General features: G+C 39.5%; 1 pseudogene; it reads right to left on the reverse strand.

The window, feature by feature from the left end:
• Positions 1 to 7185: 7185 nt before the first annotated feature.
• LOC108279587 (NLR family CARD domain-containing protein 3-like) lies at positions 7186 to 23933 on the reverse strand (annotated as a pseudogene).
• Positions 23934 to 24794: the final 861 nt, after the last annotated feature.

The raw sequence follows: 24794 nt of genomic DNA on the forward strand, positions 1-24794 counted from the left end.
AACATAACGTATGAATGTAGGAACATGGATTTTCACCATGCGCTCCACCGGCACCCTAGTTGAAAAGCAAGTCAACCATGTCAAATCTTCAAAGATCAGGCAGTCCCGGAGTAAGGAAAATAAAAACACATCACCTATTTAGATTATATCTATGATTAAATTCACATTCAATTAAGAAATGAAGCTCATGTTAAGGCTATGTCTTCCACAGATGACTTCAGAAGAAATTGATGACCGATTCCCTAGGCATTGTGCCTCCATTTAAAATAAACACTCACATGCAGATACAGAAGGTATGATATTGTGCACAGAGGCAAGACACACTGGAATATTTGAAATGAAATTTATAATATTTGCAATGATGGATACGAACCATATGAAAACCAAGTAGATGAAACAGTGTGAAAGTGATCCTGCACAAGGATATGCCTTTGTAACTGTAAGTGACTAGTCAACTTAATCCTCCACATGGTATTCATAAGGTGCCATAGGTTTCTGCTACTCTATGGATCACACTGAAGTTTGAACAAAATGGTTTGACTTAATACCCGCAGCAGTAGTGTACAAGTCATTTCTTCCTAATTTGTTTATTAACTTTTATTGCATGCCTAAATGGGATAAAAGTTGTTTGCCAGATTCAGATGCTCCTAAACAAATTGTTATAAAGTATGAGTTGGTAACTTATCAACAAAGGCTGTACTATCGTTTCTAATATGAGGCCTTTAAAATGGAAAAATATTTTCACCGATATATTTCAGAGAATTTTTTTTACCCTAGTTTACACTAAATGTCTAATATTCTGTTCTGTTGGAAATATGCCTCAACTGTTAAAATATTTTGAAACCTTTACAAATAACTCCTGTTTCTATAACTTTGGCTTATAGTGTATATGACTGCTCACTGTCATAAAACCCATACAAGGAAATAAACTAATCATTTTGACTACAGATCAGGAGTGGGTAAAGATATAGATCAGATCATACTGGTGATCTGATCTATATTATATGTACGTACTTTAGATAATGCCTCTCTGAGGGCCATGTTGGAATGTTCCCAAGTCAAAGTACTGTAGAACTCCTCAGCATTAGATCACCTCATCATACTCTTTCCATACCATCGTGCTCTTTGCCTGACAAAGCAATTCACATTCTATGTCAAAACATATTTGACAGTTGGGGTCTAATTCTAAAATCACCAGATACCAAATGTACAACAGTTTTGTCTTTCTGCCATCACAAAATAAAAATGTTTAAACCTTAACCAATGTAGTCACGGGGGGTATGTACATTTTTCACACTACATTAATGGTGGGGATCCTTATAGACTGTGGAACAGAAATGTACTCAGTATGTCTCCACCGATTTATTTCACATTGCCGTACAACCATTTTTTATTTTTTACCATTATGGACGAAACACCCATTTCCTTTAAAACATCATCTTTACATGTTTTTCTACCTCCTAAAAAAACCCTCGGCCTTAAGACACGATCTTTGGAGTTGTTGACGCCCTGCTCAGGGTTAAACAACAACGTCTTTACAATATCTTCATGAATAAATTGCCAAACTAACATCTTGGGTTTTTTTTTTTCTTGGAGCAGAAGTCAGGTCCTCTCTCATTTCAACAGATCCTCTTGTTGGTGAATACACAGCATTCCTCTAGGGGTATTAGGATTTCTCGGAGCAGCCATTGTAACAGATAGTTGCAGAGATTCTTCTGTGTTTTAACTACAACTTCTTAACCATTATTTACGCACTGAGACGCACGACTCTCTCCTTAATTCGTTAACATATACACATTTGTAAGCATTCTGGTCAGCAAAACCCCCAGAAATCACATGTCTCTTTCACACACAGACAGACAACTGCCAGGAAAGATCACACATTCAGATCAAACAGTGTGACAGAGGGCCTAAATGTACATGACTTGACTGTCAGCCAGTGGGGACATGGGATGTCAAAGCATAGACAAAATCATATGTATTTAACGGCAGTTCTGTGTAAGTATCCTCGTTAGCGGACCATTTTCCAAAATCTTGTTTATAGTTGAAACAAAACGCACGATTCATTTAAACAGCACTTTTAAACGTTTTACCTCCTAAAGGTTTATGTTTAGAATATATGTAAAAACATTTTTTACATTTCTTTGGCCACATCGATGGTTTATCTGTTTCAGGGGTTTTTATTTCAGTAAATGTTTATTCAAAGTCACGCCGTTCTCCCAAACACGTAATCAGCAGTTTTTTCATATATTTCACAAGCAAACATTCTGCTCATATATATTCACATTCAACCATCATGCTTTTCTAACAATGTGTTTACACAAACAAAATAACCCACACAGTAACAAAAACACACGCTCATATTAAACATTGATATTCTTTTCAGACATATTTCCCTAAACCATCCTTAAGCTTCAAAATAAAACAATACCACAAAAGTAAGTTCAGAAACAAAATTCTCTTATACCACAAAAAGGTATACATTTGTGTGTGATTAATTCAGGGAGAAACACGTTTCACAACAGTGTCATTAACATAAACACATTTGTTGGGGGAGATCCCCCACAATACACAAAACACACACACCCAGGAATGGAAGGACACAACCCAGACATACAGGTGCCAAAAAGACCCACTGATTCAGTGGATAGGGTTACCCCCACCACCCCCACCACCCCTGGCCATAAATTAGGTGTACCTACAGAACTGTCGGTCAGGAAAAACACAAACCATAAATTAGCCCTCTAGTTCTACCGCCGTGATTGACATTTTGACAGAACGTACTGGCTACGATGAAAACACGTATATGGGTGTGTTTAGAGAGAGAGGGAGAGAGAGGGAGAGAGAGAGGCGTGTCTGAAAACACGTATGTGTTAGCGGGGTTTAGCGAGAGTGAGGTGTCTCAGTTTAACTTCATTACTGCTTAACACAGCGACTGGAAGACAACTCTGGAAAAAACTTATCTCCTAGTTTAAACATATTTTAGCCAGCACTTTAACATTTTTACCTCGTAAGGATCTTTGTTTAGAAGTCGTGTAATATGCGCTATTCTTTTTAAACAGCTCTTTTAACCATTTTTACCTCCTAAAGTTTTTATGTGTTTTTTGGAAACCTAGTAATACGGATTCTTTTTAAACAGCTCTTTTGATCATTTTTACATCCTAAAGGTTTGTGTTTAGAATGTATGTAATACAAACGATTATTTTAAACAGATTCTTTAAAAAAAAAAAAAAAAGACGCTTTAACTCCTAAACTTTTTATTCAAAGAAAAACATAATCAACAATTGTTTTCATTTATTTCACAAAACAAATATTCTACTTATATATGTACACATTCAAACATCATGCTTTTCTAACAATGTGTTTAGACAAACGAAATAACGCCACAAAGTACCACAAACACATCCCCATATTAAAAACATTATTTCTTTTCAGACGTATTTCACCCCACCAAAAACCAAACTCATTAACATAAACACCTTTCGTTGGGAGGGGGACTATTCCCCTCCAACACACACCTCTCCACAACACCCCCAGACACAAAGGAGCCAGATTGATCATCTGATAAACTCCATAGGGTTACCCCCCTCACCACCCCTACAGACCTGTCAGTCAGGGAAGCACAGAGGGTCATAAATTATCACACACAACACTTTGATTGACAGTTTGACAGAAAGTGTATGATATAACTCCTGATGTCTCTTGTGTTGAATGATGACAAAACTGCAATTTGTAAACTCTGTAATCTCTGCAAAAATAGATTTGTAGATTAGTATATTTCCTAACAGGAGGGTTTTTGAATTCAGTCAATGTTAATATGAATTAATAACATTCAATAATTTAAGAAATCTTAGTTTAATCTTCAGAATTGAGTTCATGTGTTAATGTTAATTAGAGTAATGTGTTTTCTGTTTGTGAGACCAGTTACTGTGAAACAACTTGCTGAAATGGAGAGAATAAAGTCTTTATTTGCATTTCTTTCAGAATTGTGTAATTATTATTCATTTAAAAGAAGGTATAAAAGGCAGAATTATCGGTATTGGCCGATATCACTCTGAATAATCGGTTATTGGTATCGGCTGAGAAATCTTATATCGGTGCGTCTCTACTAAATAAACTGCTGTATGATGATTTTAGGTATTCTTCACTAAATCTTTGTATGTAGCATATTATTTTTCTATTCACCCTTTTCTTTTTGTTTAGTTCTTGCCTATTACCTTGGTTGTCCTGTGGAAAGGCCCCCCTCTTAATCCTGTTGTATTATACACGTGTACAAAGAAGCAGAAAAATAGTAACCTTACTACCTTGGTCTCATTTTATGTCCTTCCTTTTGACCAATTATCATACAACCTCTGCATGTTATTTCTCTTTACCCTTCAACAAAAAGGGGGCATGTAGTATGTGTGTTTTTTAAATATATATATTTAAAAAAAACGTTGCTTATTGGATCACATATAGCAGAATTTCATTGTTTTTCAAATTCACCGTTTTAGGTGTTATGGACATCTACTTGCCGGTTGATGTCCAATGGACCATTAGTAGAGTTGTACTTTTGCAATTACAAATTGAATTTTGCTTGTAATTTGTTTTTATTTATTTTTATTTTTTAAGTGCAAATACTTGGGTATTTTAGTCTTGCACACCCCTATAGACAGGATAAGACAATGACTCTCACCTTCTATAGAAAACAAACTAACAAATGTGGCAAAATGAACATCCTATACACATAGCTGGACTTTGTTCTAGATAGGGCCCAACAGTGGCAGCATGGTGGTGCTGGGGTTTGAACTCGCAGCCTTCTGAGCAGTAACACAACACTTTAACCACTGAGCTGCAAAATGAGGTTTTACATAATGTTGTATTCACTTCAGAGATTTTTTTTCCCACCCAAAATAAACTGCTGTACATGATAAAACATTTCCATTCATTCCATACTAGTCACTGAAGATATCTTTTTTAAAACACTCTTGTGAATCTAATCTGTGTCTGAATGTTGAAATCGCATCCTGTGAAATGACTTACTGCTCAGCCATTGACACAGAAAGTACTGATCAGTATAAGTGGGAAGCATGAATAGAATTTGAATCCATGTCAATCAGTGGTCACTTCCAAGCCGTTTACAAGCTGCTGCACTGCTAAAATCCTGACTTATAACCACAATGTCCTCTGACTATCATCACACACACAAAAATATATCTCATATCCTATATCATAACAAATAAAAAGAGTGCACACAAAAAAACAATGAGATTTCAGGCTAAAACTGAAATCTCCTCAGATGGGAAGTGTTCAAATCACTTACAGTAAAATGATTAGGGTTTCTTTTTTTTTTACATTTACAGTGATTTAATCGCTTTGGTACTGTTTTCATAAGTAAGTACTAAGTAGATCATAGAAACCTGGCAGCTATGGTCTCTACCATCAGCCACAGCTCAGTATATACTGTATGTAAAACTGTGTGCATGTGTATATTTTTCAGTATAAAAGCCCGACAAGACTGCAAGGGAAAAAATCCAGAAAGAATCCTCATGACCTCATCTTAAAGGTCATTTTATTCATACTGTAAGAGCTGTTGGAAATTCTTTTTAATTAAGAAAACCAGTCTGGAGGACATGGAGAAGACAGCAGTGTACAGCAGAGGAAAATAATGATTATAAGTAATGAAATGTGTTTGTGGTTAGTTTCCATGTTCAGTAGAAAAAGTGGTGCCATTACACAGTAGCTTCTCCTTATCACACATCCAAACTGTATCATCCTGGTGAAAATCCCATCAGAATCTACTCTGTGCATTGATACCTTTAACCTGCTCCACTGTATTCTATACCCTAAGGACCTCAGTCTTCCCATGACTAACCTATAGCACACATAAGACATCTCAGCCTTTATGTTGGACATTGTGTATGTGTATGGTCTGTGCAGCTCCTCATCACTTATTGTACTGAACAATAAACCTGTCACAGAGAATTCATGCATTCTGTGAAAAACTGTCCTCTGACCGACACCCAGTAAGTTAACTATGAACAGGATTGACAGTTGGATGTCTAGCAATGACTTCAGCGTTTCTTACAGCGTTCCATCACTCCTGCAGCTACTTCTAACTCAATACGTGATGTTTCAATTTCCATCTGTTTTCACACCAATGTGCGGAGCTGCCAAAGAGCATTTAGTGTAACATCTGGAACATAAATTTGTTATGTTAATGCATCAATAAGAACCAATTCATGTGTGCAAAGGAAGTTTAGGTTATTGAGGTCAAAGCCAGTGGCAGAATTACAATATTTTGTTGTTACACAAATTTATTTTTGAAGAACTGTTGAAATTAGTTAGATTTCCCTTTATTATGTCTTTAGATCTCAGTCAGCCCTTTCAGCCTGTTCTACTATTACTTCTATTAACTTTTAGTTCTGTGCTTAGAAAGTGTGGTTTACCGCAGAGTTCAGGCCTGGAGAGTCCGAATGAACACACACACTGACACAAATGAATGTTCACAGAGAGACTTCCCGTTTATTCATTCAAAACAGGAGTATTTATACATTGTACACATTGATAACAGCAGTGCGTGGACGTTTTCTACTGGTGCAAGTGCCAGCCAGATAGACAAAACAAAACACACAGCACACTATGAAAATAGGTCTTCTCAAGAGACAGAAAATACATGTGCCAGCTATAAGAAAAATGGCAGCTTATTTAAAGAGGTAATTAAATGAATACATTCATCATAGGTATTTGATAGCAGTTCATAATATAAGAGGGTACATGATATAAGAGAATTTCCTTTCAGGGTCGATTCTGAAATCCAGCGCTGGGTACAATGTGGACCGACTCAGTCTGGACTGTTTTATCTCAGCAAGGTTGAGTTATGATGTTGACTCAGCATGATGGGGTGATTTATATTTTTACTTTTCTCTACAAAAACACCCAGTGGAACAATATATTTGGTTGTTACATAAATTTATGTTCAAAATTATTTTGCTACAAAATTCCTGTTAAATACTCATTAAACTCCTCAGATGTCAATCCTGTCAGGTGAGCAATCCACCAATGTCTTGAAACTGTTCCTGTCCATTTTAGCTCTCTCTTCCACTGACTGGGTTCAGCTCGAGGTCATGTGCTTTTTCACCGCTGTTCCTAATAATCCCTCAGGTTTTTTATGAGAAGGAGGTCCGGGGAATTTTATCCAGGGGTCAGAGGTCATTTTGAACACACACTTCTCACGTCTCTGAGTCTGTTAATGTGTTATAACTAAATGAGTGATGTGTTTATAAATGTGTTCTCTATTCCCCAAAAGTGAAATGCAGGAACACCCGAGTCTTCATCACACACACAGATGTTCATCACACCCTGAATATAAAAGAAAAACATGTGAATTAATAACCACAAACTGGACTGTGGTACTTCATGATCAACATGTAATCATCTCTGCTCCAAGAGAAACATCATCATCTCCTGTTTATAATTAATCATTCTACATTTCTTCATTCTTACTAACATCTGTGTTATAACATTTAGTGAGAACAAATGAGAACTTCCACAAGTTCTAACAGGAAAATGAGCAGATATTTACCCATCACATCACTGCTCTTATCCAATCACAGGCTTTGGAGTTTTTAAAATAATGAACACCTGTGTCATTTAGCTCTTGTTCTACATTTATATTTAAGTACAGACTTTAAGAAGAAGCCGAGGTGAATGTTACAGGAAAGACAGAAGACACGGTGTGGAGGTAGGGTGCTGGAGTAAGTGTCAGGGTGAGGAAAGTGGGTGATTAAATCAAATATCTGTGCCATAAAATATAAATAATTTTTATTAGCTTTAATGAGAGTTGAGAAGAAAGTGTGCTGCTTATCAGAAACAGGGAAAAGCAGAGATCATCTTGTTCAGACAAAAGCAGCAGTATGAAGTCAGAGATAGCAGGCTGTCACAAGGAGACCAGGTGTTCATTTACAATCACTCTCATGCACTCATTTGTGATATTTTGTAGACTCTGTCTGACTTCCTGTCTTCTACCTTCACATGAATTTTAAATCAACACACTTTACTGAACAAAAAACAGCATTAAAGCCAATTGATATATAGAGAATATAGTGACATTTATAAAACTGGTTTTATTTCCTAACCTGGTAATCTGATATTTATTGGAACTAAAGAGAAATGTACAAACTAATGACAATCAGGTTAATTTATTAGTCTTTTATTTTTTCACAATTTATCTAAAAAGGTCATGACTCACCACACTGTCTGTAGTTTGTAATGTTTATCATCCTTAAGAGCAGAGAGCAGCTTCAATCCTGAGTCTCCTACATTATTATTGTACAGATCCAGTTGTCTCAGGTGTGAGGGGTTTGATCTCAGAGCTAAAGTCAGAGCAGCACAGCCTTCATCTGAGACACCACAACCATGCAACCTGCAGAGAGACGCACTGACTACGTTTACATGGACAGCAGTAATCTAATTATTGACCTTAATCTGATTAAGATAATAATGTGATTAAGGTGTTTACATGAGTCGCTTTTAGAATACTGCTGTCATGTACCCGTTTTATATGTTTTAGAACATAATTAGATTAACAGCCCGCGTCATTACGTCACCGCTCCACGCCGTCCGACATCCCTCCAGAATTTCACGTATTGACATACAGTTTCTCTTCGTTATGGTACCGTATACAGTTTTGGGTGTTTCTATTTAATTTTTTTATGGACGGTTCAAGTGCAGTTAACTATTTGTCATGCCATACGTGCTAATAGACAACTGCTTGAAGCTGCGGGCTGCGTCCCAAACCGCATACTTACCCTATATACAGTAGCCGAGATACATGTATTTTTCCCCACTACAGGCCTATAGTAGACAAGTATGCGGTTTGGGACGCAGCCTTGCTCTCTTGTTCGCCGTGAAATGTTGAGAACTGCTGTGTGTGATCGTGTCCTGTCGCAAAATGCGATGAAAACTCTCACACGACGTTCATAATCTGATTAAGGTGTTTACATGTCTGTAATACACGTCCATAATACAACTAAAAGAGGAGTACTCCACCTGTCTTAATTCGATTATTGCTTACTTCGATTATGACCTTAATTAGATTAAGGTAATTAAAAATTGCTGTTTACATGGTAGTTTCTTAATCAAAGTATGGTCTTAATTGGATTAAGAGTGGATTATTGTTGTCCATGTAAATGCACTGAATGACACACTCTTCACTCTCTTGATCTCAGGCAGAGGAACAACAGCACTGACTTTCCTCTGGTTGTAGACAGTTTCTCTCATTGTGGACTGAGTAATACACACGAGATCTTTAGAAATGTTTTTGTAGCTTCTCCTCGCTTCTCACATCTCAACAAAATTACTTTTTTGATCAGCGTTCACATGAACAGATCTTTCTTGAGAAGATCAGACTATCTGTAATCAGAAGATTAGAACATGTTTTATTACTAATGATTTAAAATATGATCTTACCCCAGTATCTCCAGTTTACAGTGAGGATTCTCCAGTACAGCAGAGAGACTCTTCACTCCTGAGTCTCCTACATTATTCTCAGACAGATACAGGTCTCTCAGGTGTGAGGGGTTTGATCTCAGAGCTGAAGTCAGAGCAGCACAGTCTTCACCTGAGACACCACAACACTCCAACCTGTAGAGAGACACAATGACACACTCTTCATCAACAGATTTTTATTTTGGCGTAAGAATTACTTTAAAGATGATGTGTTTGTAAAATGATTTTATTATTCATTATGACCTGAGGGTTTAATATCACCTGTTTATTGTAATTAACAGGGTAATTAAAATGATCATACTCAGTGTTATATTAAGTTTCTCTCATCTAATATCTCTCTATATATTTATATTATTACAGAATGAAGGAAGTAAAACTCTGAATCATCATGAAAAACAAACACTGTCATGAATTAAAAGATACAATGGATAAATCATAAAAGTATAAAACATTAATTGTGAAGAGAATTAACACTCATGTCTTTTCAAACCAGATTACTCGCTGATAATTTATTGTTAAATAAAAAGAAACAATCTTCCTCCTCAGGACATTGATGATGAACCTAAAACTTCTGCTTCAGTCTCACTATTAGAGAATGTGTCTTACTGAGGAGCAGGTCATGTGACTCTCAGAGAGTTGATCTTACCTCAGTGTCTCCAGTTTACAGTGAGGATTCTCCAGTACAGCAGAGAGACTCTTCACTCCTGACTCTCCTACATTATTATAGGACAGATCCAGTTGTCTCAGGTGTGAGGGGTTTGATCTCAGAGCTGAAGTCAGAGCAGCACAGCCTTCATCTGATACACCACACTTACACAACCTGTAGAGAGACACAATGACACTCTTCATCAACAGATTTATATCTTGGTTTACTTGCTATGATGATGACGTGTCTTTCATGTTGAACTTTCTGCTCTCTCTTGACCAATCACAAGATATAATTATCACTGACCAAAACATTGCCACCTTCTCAAGGGGAGCGCCTCTCGCGCGCGACCGGCATCTGAAGTTTGTGTAAAATCATGCCTATTTATAAGCCTGTCGCGTGACATAAATATGGGACCTGTGAACCGCGCCATCAGCCTCTATTATCTGAAGCGAAGATGCAATTCACAGGCCTGCCCTGGCATGACAAAGCTACGCAACGTCTCGTTCCTTTCTCAGGGAACAGGGTTACATGCGTAACCCAGATGTTCCCTTTCAAAGGGAACTTCAACGTTGCATTTAGCATAACACTATGGGAACGAGAATACCTACTCCTTCATACCGAGGGTACGGCCTGTTCAAAAAGACCCAAGCCCAAGGGTCACTGCAAGACACTCGAGCCCTTACTGGACACAGCAGGTGTATTCTCTTGTTCTGGTGTGGGGAATGAAGCGGCATAGGATACAGGAAGGCCTTGGCTAATCCAGGGGCAAAGTCAAGGCTGGAAGGGGCAACAGAAAGAGCTTGTAGATCTCCTACCCGCTTGAGAGATGTCAGGGCCAGCAGAAGAGCTACCTTTAGAGTCAGAAGCTTCTCAGAGGCTGACTCTAAGGGCTCAAATTGGGCCCCTGACAGACCTTCCAGGACCACAGAATGGTCCTAGGAAGGTATGCGTGGCCTGCAGATGGGCCTCAGCCGCCTGACACCATGCAAAAACCGCGAAGTTAAGAGGATGTTGCCCCACAGAGGCTCCATCAACAGGGGTGTGGCTGGCCGAAATGGCGGCCATGTAAACCCTGATTGTAGAAGGAGCCCACCCCACTGGGAAACGTTCTTGTAAGAACTCCAGGACTGTAGCTATTGCGCAGTTCACTGGGTCTACAGTGGGTCCCTGTGGATGGGAATCTCCAAAGGGGTGCCATCTAGCAGGGATATTATCTCTCAGAACCATATTTGAGCTGGCCAATAAGGTGCTACTAGCAGCAGATATAGGCTGTTTTGGTGAACTCTCGCTAGAACTTGCGGCAGCAGAGCGATGGGGGGAAAGCGTACAGATGTGAGCTCCATGTGCACCATGGCGTCCAGCCATATCGTCCAGCGGGCCATGTGTTGTCTCCTCGGAGGCGAACACATGCAGTCCTGCTTGGCCAAACCTTGCCATATGGACTCCACCACTTGTGGATGGAGTCACCAATTCCTGGGCCTCAGCCCCTGCCTCAACAGGATATCTGCCCCCATATTCCCAGAATGTACATTGCACTCACTGATAAACTTTCCTTCTGTAGAGAGATGAATTAGTTGCACCTGCCTGAACAAGGGGCACGGACATAATCCTCTCTGGTGGTCAATATGAGACCACCGGTGTGTTGTCTGTAAACACATGGTGACCTCTCAATTGATGAAGGAATTTCAGTGCTAGAAATATGGCCCACATTTCTAGGCAATTTATATGCCGCTCCAGATGAGGGCTGCACCAGAGACCGTGAGCTGGATAGCTGTCTAAGACCGCGCTCCAGCCCGTGAGGGAGGTGTCTGTCATTACCATCTTGCACTAAGGAGACACCCCTAGAGTGTGACCCAAGGCTAGAAACCGGGGACACTCAAATTCTCAGTGCACGTAGGAATCGCTGCGTGACACTGATTATTCTCAAAGGTTTCATCCTTTGACGAAACCCCCAAGTTCTCAGCGTCTCCTGTGCAATAGGCCCATAAGCGCCAATAGTCTCACAGCTTTATCTTGCTCAGTGTTGAAAGGATTGACCCTACGCATGTTGGGGATAGAAACGCCCTCACTGTAGTAGAATCCTTATAACCCCTAGAAAAGTTGTCCACTGCACTGGGGAAAGCATACTTTTCTGAGGTTCAACCTGAGCCCCAAGCTCTTCATGTGGGCGAGAACAACATCTTGATGTTGAACCGCCAGTTCCCTGGATCATGCTAGAATTAACCAGTCGTCCATGTAGTTTAGTACACGGATGCCCTGTAGTCACAATGGAGCCGAAGTAACATCCATGCACTTTGTGCATTTTTTATGTGGAAATATGCACCTTTTAGATCTATAGTCACAAATCAGTCCTCAAACTGAATCTGTGGAACGATAAGTTTGGGCGTCAGCATCTTGAACCTGTATGTCCGAAGAGTACGGTTCATATGATGCAGATCTAAAATTGGCCGCATACTCCCCTCTTTTTTGCGGACCAGGAAATAACGGCTGTAAAAACCTCCCTCCCTCAGGGAATGGGGTACATGTTCTATGGCCCCTTTGTCCAAGAGGGATCTTACTTCCTGCACTAACGTCGGGCTCTGGTCTGTGCTGACTACTGTGGTGAGCAGACCTCTGAATCGGGGGGGTCGAGCTATAAACTGGTCCCTGTAACCATTTTCTACAGTAGACAGAACCCAAGGAGACACATTTGGCAGTAGTTTCCACGTTTCCAGTGATGTTAACTATTCCACATTCTATTGGAGGGAAAGCATCAGATTTTTGTTGCCCTGTGACAGCTCGCTGACCAGAGAACACTGAAAACTTGGGACTGCCTTGGCTAGGGGAGGCCCTACAGTAGCACTGGGGGCTAACTGCCCTAACAACCTCATGTCCCCTGATACGTCCCTCCACGGCCCCTCAGGACCGCTCTTCTTTGCCTGCTTGGCCTTTATGACCATTCTCAGATCAGGCCTAGTAGCAGGCTGCAACTGTGGCCGCCTGGTTCCCCTGGCTGTCTGCGGGGATTGGCAGGCTGCCATACTCGCCTTCTGGGTCTCCCTCGCACTAGTGCTGGCCTGGGCTCCACTCGTGGATGCCAAGGTGAACTTGAGACAACAGGGAAGGAACTGGCTGAATGCCGCCATATGTCGAGCTCACTCAGCAGGTCTGCTTGGTAGACCTGCAACACTGTCATCGTCTGCAGTGACCCACAAGCAAGACTACTACCGCATAGGGCTTGCACACCAATGCCACGGTGGCTTACACGGTAGCTTGGATGGCAAAGCCGCCCGCCCTAATTACCTGCCGTCGATGGAGAAAGGTAGCTCACAAGCGCCTTCTCCACCTTCAGCATAGCTAAATAGCTATGCCATTCATTCCCCACAATGGCCGAATAATCAAACATCTTGGAGTTCTAAATACGGCTTATGCATGGTTTTCCCCCAGAAGCCTGATATTTTGTCATGCACTTCTGGAAAAAGGGGGAGTTTCTGCAGTGTGAGGGATTTACTTTCACTGGGGAGAAAAAGGCTCATCCAGCCTTAGTAATCACTTCAAGCAGCTCTTTATATGCTGCTCTCAGTTTTTAGCACATCCTTCTGGCTCCTTGGAGTCAGAGATGAATTATTACTATTATTTGTGTGTGTGTGTGTGTGTTTTTTCCTTTTAGCCTTTCCATAGCGGAAGGAGGAGAGCCGGACCCGGAAGACAGAGCAGAAGATAGAGCAGCGCTCGTCTCCGGCTCCTTTTCCGGATCCATAAGAGATCCCCCGAACCTGAGACGGCTAGCTGCCTTGGCAGCGGCCCAGATCCGCGAGGCTCTGAAACCCAACAAGCTTCGGCTTCCGAGAAGAGTGCAAGTCGCGAGCCAAGCTGCTTAATGTAGGCATTACCATGCGCAGCCTCTCAAGGCTGCCATCGCATGCTACACCCCTAGACACTTCACCCAGAAAGTGTGTACTATTCTCCGTGATGAGACTGGAGCAAACTGTAACAAACTTCCTGAATTCTCTTGCTCATATTTCTCTTCTGTTTTTTTTAAAGGGATAGAAAAGTTCTGAGATTTTGAGAAAAGATAGCGAGGAAATGAAGCATCTTTTGGTTTCTTTACACAAACAACCGACATGCAGTCTTTTGCTGAAGATAATAAAGGCTGACGGCGTGATTCACAGGTGCCATATTTATATCACGTGACGCGCTTAATTGCCACGTGACCTGATCATGGCAGGCCTATAAATAGGTAGGATTTTACACAAGCTTCAGATGCCGGTCACGTGCAAAAGGTGCTCCCCATAGTGTTATGCTGAACACAACGTTGAAGTTCCCTTTGAAAGGGAACTGTGCAGAATGTTCCTATAGGATTTAGGATGGAGCAGTACAATAGACACAGGAATTTCTATTTCTAATTAGATGCAGGAATTTCCAGCACACTCGCTGCTCAAGGGAAAACTCCTGCAGGATTTTATAATTCCTGAAGGACTGCTGCTCACCTCCTGCAGAAATAAAATAAAGTTCCCAAGTACTTAATTTATCCTGCAGGACGTCTTCTCTATTTCATTTAAATGAAAAAATATTCTGCAGGTTATGTAGTCGACAAAATTAATTTAAAAAACAGTAGATCTGCTCTGAGTGGGAAAAACACGCTGCTTAAACACTCTTTTACTAGATATGTAGGAACGCTCATTTTAGTATAATAAGACGTGTTTTAGTTGTGAATGGCTCAGTGTTTTAACAAATCAGTTGAGTAATTTATTCAGTGAGTCACAACACACAGAAAAACACTCACTTTTCACACGTACTGGTGTAATGATGTAATTTACAGAAAGGGCCAGTAAATGAGAAAAGATTTGATTCACTGAGATGACGTCACTCTTTGGCACTGCATTCACACTGGTATTCAAATTCACAAATTCAACTGTCACCAACCGTTGTGTGTCTGTAGAGGTATAGTCCCACTTTTATTAAATCATTTCTTTAATAATTATGGTGTAATAAATTATTGTTCTAAATTATTATCTGTTATGTATTTACACAGCGGTTAGCGTAACATTAGCACACTTACTATCAAACACGGCCAATTATATTATTTACAAAAATTTCTTACATTTCTGACCAAAACATTACCACTGTTCAGTGGCGAGGCCAGAAATTTAACAGTGAGTGGGCCTGGGTAAAACAAGGTGCACAGGTTTGAAAATAAAACTCAAAAGCCAGCAGTTACTCAAAAGAACTTACATGACTGCAGAAAGTAGCCAAAGTGCTGAAAGTCTTTCACTCAAGAGGTTTGTTAATTTGCCACTTGTTTATGTAGCATACACACACACACACACACACACACACACACACACACACACACACACACACACACACACACACACACACAAACACACAAACACCCCTAACAGAAAATCACAAAATGAAACTGGTTGTAGAAAATAGGCTGATAAAATGAGAGATATTTGTACTGCTGTGTTTTACAGGAGCTTTTCTCATTAAAAACAACTAGAAATTAATTTCAATGAAACACCAGCTACAACGATCCAAAATGTTACAGCAGCCTATGTGAAATTAAATCACATATTTTGGGCAGCTTTCTTAATCAATAACGACACAAACATAAACAAAATAGTGTTGCACTGCCTTTCAACATTTTAACATTAGTCTACATAGACTACAACAGGAAGTGAGGAAATGTGCAGATTAACTATCTGAAGTGTCGTAGTTACATAAGCAGACAGAGACCAAGAGGTTTGTTTTGTTTAACTGTTAACATTTACAGGCCTAGAAGTTCAAACATAGCATTTGTTTATTCAAACATAAAGTTCTTTATAGGCTATGATGTTAAATTGTGAGGGAACATCTAACCAAACTAAGACAAAATATTGTTTCAGAAGAAAACGATAAATAACAACTGTTTCAGCTAAGTATTCTTTTAAATCTATTAGGAGAACCATTATAACTGTCGGATTATTATTTGGTTGCGGTGATATTTAAAATTATTTTATTCAACTGATGATTTTAATGGAAGAAATAGTGAGAATGGGCCACTGCCCCATCAGATTTTTATTAAATAAATTCATTCAGAAAGTCTTCAGATTTTGAGTGAAAAAAGGAAACCAGGCCTACTCTAATTCCTGTGATTGAAGATGACGTGTACAGACACAGACATCATTTTGTTTTTATCACAGTTAAAATGACTTTGCTTTGCCGTTGCCCCATGCACTCCTCAACCAACTGCAGTTCTGTTCTTCATCTCTCAGATGAGTCCCATCTCCACTCTGACAGCGTGCTCCAGTGTTAACACAAACTGAAATACATTTCATCTTATTATATCCTCTGATTACAGTGCACGAGAGTCAGGGGGAAAAGACACGGTGTGGAGTCTGTTTCAGAGAAGGTAAACTCTTTATTGAACTAGTCTGTTACACGGATACAAACCACGCAAAAATGTTACTGAGCAACGTCACTCAATGCAGATTCTTAAAGTATTGCTGGCCTTAAAAGTAATGAGTCAGGTTTTGTAGAAGGATCTCTGTTTATCTCTATTTTTAATGCACATATACCGTAATTTCCGGACTATAAGCCGCTACTTTTTTCACACGCTTTGAACACTGTGGCTTAAACAATGATTCGGCTAATTTATGGATTTTTACGGGCTAACGAGCTTCATGCCGCCAAAACATTTAGCCTCGTCACAGTGGACCAATGAAACTGTTCGAATTAAATCAAACGCACTCACACTAAATTCTTCAGATCAGTCATTTTGCGCTTCATGCACACCCCCCCATCATGGAAAACACACGAAGAAATGCATATGATGCAACTTTCAAGTTAAAGGCGATCGATCTGGCTGTCGAAGAAGGAAATTGCATGCGAAGAGCAACTTTTGCTCAAGTCTGCCAGTGGATCCTAACAGCGTGGAGCAAAAAAATATACTATCACCAACTGGTTTCGAAAGGCTGGACTGCTGCATGATGAAGAGGTCAGCACAAGCTCAAGGGCGAATTTGCCTTGAGACGTATGTGACATTGAGAGCGACAACGAAAGAGAGACTGAGGAAGTGTGTGACGAAATACCGGTAATTCTGAGGCTGTTCAATTCCGACAATGAATAAGCCGACTTTAGTGGTTTTAGTGCGCAGGAGGAAGATGAAGATAGCGATCAATGACTTTTCCTGGTAGGCAACTGTATTTTTTATTTTTTTAATCAGCCGTGTTACAGGCACTGTTCGGAAAAAAGCATTTACGGTACGTATTTAATTAAAAGTAAAAAAAAATCTGTGTAACATCTTTCTGTGTAAATATCTCATGTTACAACGTGGACACCTGCGGTTTATAGACAAGTGCGGCCTATATATATATATATATATATATGTACAATTTTTTTTTCTTTTTAAAGTTAGTGGGTGCGGCTTATATTCAGGTGCACTCAATAGTCCAAAAATTATGGTATCTAACTGTAAGTACATTTATTTATTTATTTAAAAGCATAAATTATTCTGGAGAGAAATCATTATCACTTAATGACTAATCTATCTGTTCTGCATGTTGTACTGTTACAGAAAATTTCAGGTGAAAAACAACACTGTATACAACTGCTGCTTTTAGTGAGTTATTGTGACACTCAGAGAGATGATCTTACCTCAGTGTCTCCACTTTACAGTGAGGATTCTCCAGTCCAGCACAGAGACTCTTCACTCCTGAGTTTCCTATTTTATTCCTGGTCAGGTCCAGTGTTTTCACAGTCAGATGAAATTCTCTCAGAGGTTTCTGAGCTGAGCGCTGAGACCAGAGATGGCCAACTTCTCATGCTGATTGTATTACACCTGATACTGAAGGAAATAAAATAATACATAATGAACTAACACCAGTGCAAATTATCAAACAAGTCATCAAAGCTCTCACTGAACCTTCTTGTTTTCATAAATGCTAAAAGTACAAACAGCAGTTAGACAATATGCTTAAAGGCTTAAATCACCAGGGCTGTTTCTTCCTATACGCTAGGTACTAAATTAGGCAAATACACACAAAAAAAGAAGAAACAGACCCAAGACCAGTAAAAAAAAATACTATTAATGAATTAGTTTGTGTCAAACACTTTCTTGCTTCCACTTGTTGATGTAATTAAAATGGATAAAGTTAATAGATAACTACAGCTAACTAGCTAGTATCTAGAGTAGGGTTGTTGTGTTGTTGTCCTGCTGGGAAATGGAGTTCAGTGCAGGTGTTTGGTTGTGGTGTGGAATTCTGGGAGTTGTTATGGACGCAGGTGACAATCATTTTCAGGTGCTATTAGGAAATATGAAGAAATGAATTTCACTGTCCTGTAATGTACCCCAATCAGTCATAGCTTTAAAATTACTGACAGGTGAAGTGAATAACATTGATTATCTCGTTATAATGACACCTGTCAAGGGGTGGAATTTATTAGGCAGCAGGTGAACGGTCCTGTACTTGAAGTTGATATGTTGGAAGCAGGAAAAATGGGCAAGTATAAGGATCTGTCCCTGTGATGACCACTGCCTTGCTAAAGAAGCTGAGGGTGAAGGTGATGGACTGGCCAAGCATGTCTCCAGACCTAAACCCTATTGAGCATCTGTGGGGCATCCTCAAACGGAAGGTGGAGGAGCACAAGGTCTCTAACATCCACCAGCTCTGTGATGTCGTCATGGAGGAGTAGAAGAGGACTCCACTGGCAACCTGTGAAGCGCTGGTGAACTCCATGCCCAAGAGGGTTAAGGCAGTGCTGGAAAATAATAGTGGCCACACAAAATATTGACACTTTGGGCCCAATTTGGACATTTTCACTTAGAGGTGTACTCACTTTTGTTGCCAGCGGTTTAGACATCAATGGCTGTGTGTTGAGTTATTTTGAGGGGACAGCAAATTTACACTGTTACACAAGCTGTACACTCACTACTTTACATTGTAGCAAAGTGTCATTTCTTCAGTGTTGTCACATTAAAAGATATAATCAAATATTTACAAAAATGTGAGGGATGTACTCACTTTTGTGAGATACTGTATATATGTGGCAGAGTAAGCAATTTAACTATCCTATTGGCTCTGCTCGGGGTATGGCTTCGGCAGACCAATAGGATGGGAGCTACCCGACTATTTAAGGACCCTTATTTTGGTAGGCACCTAGGTGTCTTGGTGATTGCGAGCCCCCCCCATTTCCGGCTCTCATTTCCATTCAGTGTTAGAGCGGTGTTGGTGGCGCGTGCATTGTGGTGAGTTGGTGCCGGAGATTGCGTTCAGTGATCACAACATTTAGCTGGTGGCTGAATGATATGTATATGTATGTCAAGCCGCGGTACCTGTGAGTAATCACACAACTTTGCGTCTGGTGTTTGTTATGCACCCAGTGGTGAGAGTGGGGAGTTGAGCATCTAGATCTACTCTCAGGCAAATCCCTAGGCGAAGACGTTACATGTGACACTGCTGCTGTTTTGTTTCACCCGATCTGTTTTGCTTCATGGTTTTATTTATTGTCTTTCTTTGCCAAGTATCGTTCGCTATGCTAGTGTTTACTTTTTTGGCTTTAGTTTTGGATGTATTTTTGGTTCTGCAACCACACGTAGTCTGAGAGGCTAAGTGGTAAATTAGTGTTTTCCAGAATCAAACCTGTTTCGGGTTTGTTGTTCCACAGAACCTCCTTACTATTGAGAGGATGTATGTTGAGCCTTACTGTCTCCATGCTATAGTTGCTATATTTTTCATTTGTACTGTCTACCATAATTCTGGTTCTGCCTAGGTGCTGTTAACTGCCTGTAGTTCATGTGGTAGTGTTAATATGCCTGAGTGATCTAGCCACCACCCCATGGTGTCTGTAATTTGCTTCTTTTTGTTTAGTGTTTGTGTAATTTGAGGTTAATTTTAGGTCTTCTTTCTCTCCAGGAGCCAGTGAGTCTTGGTGGAATGGGGAGGCTAGCTGCATTTATTCAGTGGTGTGTGCTTCAGAGCGTTCTTAGTGTGCCAAGACAATAACTTCCTTATGGTGTAGGTAGTGTTTGATGATTTTGGTGTGACTTGCAGTGGTTTTGGATGACCTCCCGAGCTGTAGCTGGCCTGCCTTGTCCCTGCCAAGCCTGAATCTGGAGAAGTGGTCAGTTTAAAATCCTTATTGTGTTTAATGGGAGAGCGATTTTATATTTGTATGTTAAGTTTTAATGAAGCTTAGGTGTCATAATAAAATATCATTTTTATATTCGTACTCCCGTCTCACTCTCATGTTCCTTGCCCCGATTGGTGAAACTTATGTGTGCCTTTAGTTGGGAGTATTTCTCTGGTTCTCCCCCAGGGTGGCAGAGTTGGATTTATGATGCCACATATGCATATATATATATATATATATATATATATATATATATATATATATATATATATATATATATATATATATATATATATATATATATATATATATACAGTGGCAAGAAAAAGTATGTGAAACTTTTGGAATTTCATGGTTTTCTGCATAAATTTGTCATAAAATGTGATCTGATCTTCATCTAAGTCAAGGGTATTGACAAATATAATGTGCCTAAAATAATAACACAAAATAAATTCTGATCTTTCATGTCTTTATTGAACACACTCATTCAACATTCAAAGTGGAAAAAGTAAGTGAACTGTAGTTAGCGGCCTAATGTTAATAATTAGTTACGCAGCTTTGTATGTAAATTGTTGTGATGAGCGAATGGTTTACTGAAGAGAAAGAAATGACTCAATGAATGAGGATGTTTTGATTTAGTGTTACACAGTGACCTCCATTCATACATGTTCGAGACAGAATATACAGAAGAAGAACTGCACCAGAGAGAAGAACAACAGGAGAAAGAGAGCAGCTGTAGATCTTTCACGATTACACTGAGATAAATAACTGAAATTAGCAACAACACAATCGACTACCATAATTTTAGCTAGCAATGTTGCATGATTATTTACGTTTGCATTATTGAGCTTACTAGCCATCTTACTAGTAGTTACATGGGTAAGTCAAGTAGGATTAGCCTACTTGCTAACAGATATTAACAAGTTCAGATCATTTCCTTTTGTTCTGGTTATGGAACTTCTCTGATTCTCTGTTTTTTACTAAATACAGACAGAATCTCTGTTTTCTTTATCATGTTCTCCAGTGGAAGACCCAGAAACTCACTTTCAAATCTCTTTTATAATACTCTGATTTGAAGTACTGCTGCACATGTGTAAATATATATATATGATGATATATGATGATTCTCACCTGTGCCTTGTTACTGGTAGGCTACATATGTGTGTTTCTCTGTAATTTTGTATTACAGCAATAAAGATAGTTTTATATACCATGTGTCTGTGTAATTCCACTTCATGTATAACAGAAATTTTGTAGAAAAACGTGAAGAAAATAATCTTCAAACTATGAAGATAAAATTAAAGCTTCTAGATGTGAGTGTGACATTGCTAAGATTTATTTAAATAAAAGCACAAGATTTCCAAATATCCAACATAAAACCAGCATTACTGTGCTAATAATAAATCATAATATCAAGAACCTTTTTAATTATTTCAAGATACTAAGTCATAACTTCGAGACTTCAGTGTTTTTCCTCAAATGAAATCAGCTGACTTCCACATATTTAATACCTGCTCTTCAGTCTTATTCATTTGTTTATGCATTTTTTATTCTCTAATTTATCTATTTGCATAAACTCCACCCTGTATCAACTTAAATTCAAAACATAGTAAAGTAGATATTTGTCAAAGTGTTTTCAGTTTCTCGTTCTAACACTGTAACAGTAGAACAGTTATATTCAGCTTTACTTACATTGCTTTTCTGGATGCTGCAATCACAGCCATCAGCTTCAGAAGAACAGTTTCTTTAATCTTATCTGTACTGAAATATTTATTCAGGTCAAATTCTTCCAGATCCTGTGCTGATGTCATTAACACAAACACCAGAGCAGACCACTGTGATGAAGAGAGTTCACTTTGTTTTCCAGATTTCAGGTAGTGTTGGATTTCCTCCACTAGAGAATTATCACCCAGTTCATTCAGACAGTGGAACAGATTGATGGATTTCTCTGTAGGAAGATCTTCACTGATCTTCTTCTTAATATACTGAACTGTTTCCTCTCTGCTCTGGGAGCTACTTCCTGTCTGTGCTACTAAGTCCTGTAAGAGTTTCTGATTGGACTTCAGTGAGAGACCCAGAAGAAAGCGAAGGAAAAGATCTAGATGTCCCATCTGACTTTGTAAAGTCTGATCTACAGCACTCTTGTGTACCTCTGAGATCTACCATTCAGAGAACTGATTCTTATTAAGAACATTTCTGTTTTCCATCATGAATATCAGATGAACATACAGAGCTGCGAGGTGCTCCTGAATGCTCAGATGTACAAAGCTGTACACTTTACTCTGGTGAAGCCCAAACTCCACTCTGAAGATCTGCGTACACACACCGGAGTACACTGCTGCTTCTCTCACATCAATGCCACACTCTCTCAGGTCTTCCTCATAGAAGATCAGGTTCCCTTTCTTCAGCTGCTGAAAAGCCAGTTTTCCCAGTTTAAGAAGCATTTCTTCATCACTCTCCTGCTTCTTTGAGTACTTTTCTCCTATGATGTTTGTCTGAATGATGAGGAAGTGTGTGTACATTTGAGTCAGAGTCTTGGGGATCTCTCCACTCTCTGCTTCACCCAACATTCTCTCTAGAACAGTGGCTGAAATCCAGCAGAAGACTGGGATGTGGCACATGATGTAGAGGCTTCTTAATGACTTCAGGTGTGTGATGATGTTATTGGCCAGGCTCTGATCACTGATTCTCTTCCTGAAGTACTCCTCCTTCTGTGGGTCATTGAACCCTCGTACCTCTGTGACTCGATGGACACACTCAGAGGGTATTTGATCAGCTGCTGCTGGTCAAGAGGTGATCCAGATGAGAGCAGAGGGAAGCAGATTCCCTTTTATCAGGTTTATCAGCAGCACATGCACTGATGCTGATTCAGTTACATCACACACTCTCACTGTGTTCTGGAAATCTAGAGGAAAACGACACTCATCCAATCCGTCAAAAATGAACAGAACCTTTTCCAAAGTGGACATTTCTGTTTCTTTTGTTTCATTAAAAAAGACATGAAGGAGCTCCATCAGACTCAGTTTCTGGTCCTTCATCAGATTCAGCTCTCTGAAAGGAAGTGGAAATATGAGGTGGATGTCCTGATTTGCTTTCCCTTCAGCCCAGTCCAGAATGAACTTCTGCACAGAGACTGTTTTTCCGATGCCAGCGACCCCCTTTGTCACCACAGTTCTGATGAGTTCGTCTTGTTCAGATGAGGGCTTACAGATGTCGTTGCATTTGATTGGTGTTTCCTCTGTTGTTGTTCTCCTGGATGCTGCCTCGATCTGTCTCACCTCATGTTCATTATTGACTTCTCCACTGTCTCCCTCTGTGATGTAGAGCTCTGTGTAGATCTCATTCAGGAGTGTTTGGTTTCCCAGGTTTATTATCACTCCATTCAAACACTCAAACTTCTTCATCAGGTTTAATTTGAATTTTTTCTGGAATTCATTCACAGAAGCAGATTCTGGGTCGTGTCTGTGAGATGGTGAAGTAGGAAGATACGGTGAGACATGGGGTCCAAATATTTTCTATAATCTAATCAGTCAGTAGTTAATAACAGCAGAGAGGTTTATAATACCAGCGTGTAAGTGTCACAGTCATGTTGTTGGTTCTGATCTTACCCTGTATCTGTGATGATGTTCTTTTCTATTCTGTCTCCTGCTTTCTGCTGAACACTGAAAAAAATTAAGCTGTTAAAGACGAAAACATCCATCACTTAAACACTACAGTCTAAACCTTTACCTTAATTTTGCTACAATAATTATTTTTTAATGCATTAACACTGTTTTAATTCTAGCTAATCTACGTTATTTCCTGTAGGCTGTTAATGATGTAACAAATCAATTTGAATGAACAGGTAATGTTTTCTAAACAGAGACAAATACAGACACAATTTGGTATAAAAACTTATTTTGGAAGACGTTTTTCAGAACCACAGACTCCATAGCCAGGACAATGATGATGTTGACATGCACAGTCTGTGTCTGTTATTCTCTGTCCCATAGCACTGATTTTGAGATTCTCTGCTATTTTATGTGAAACTGGTTTGATTTTATTCACTATTATGTTACTCTAACCACTGTGTAGACTTAGTGCATATATTAAGCGATGTGTCTAAGAATGTGGGAAAAATCGCGTCATGTATTAACTCAATGAAGGATGCAGCATTTTACTTTTCAATACAGGACAATCCTGTTTATAAGGGACAGATGATTACCAAATGTAGATAGAGTGAACTGTTTTCTCAAGTGACAGAAATGACTCAATGAATGAGGAGTTTTGAGTTACTGTTACACAGTGGCATCCAACATGTTCGAGACAGAGTATAGAGAAGAGCTGCACCAGTGAGAAGAGCAACAGGAGGCAGAGAGCAACTGTAAGTCTTTCACAATTACACTGAGCTAAATAACTGAAGTTAACAACACAAGTAGCTACCATAATGTTAGCTAGCAATGTTACATGATTATTTACCTTTGTGTTAGCGACCTTACAAGACATCTTACTAGTAGTTACATGGGTGAAAACAAGTGCTTGCTAACAGACATTAATTAGTTCTCCGAGCCCAGTTCGGCTC

Source organism: Ictalurus punctatus, chromosome 19 (assembly GCF_001660625.3).
Source record: "Ictalurus punctatus breed USDA103 chromosome 19, Coco_2.0, whole genome shotgun sequence".
In the NCBI taxonomy this organism is placed as follows: Eukaryota; Metazoa; Chordata; class Actinopteri; order Siluriformes; family Ictaluridae; genus Ictalurus; species Ictalurus punctatus.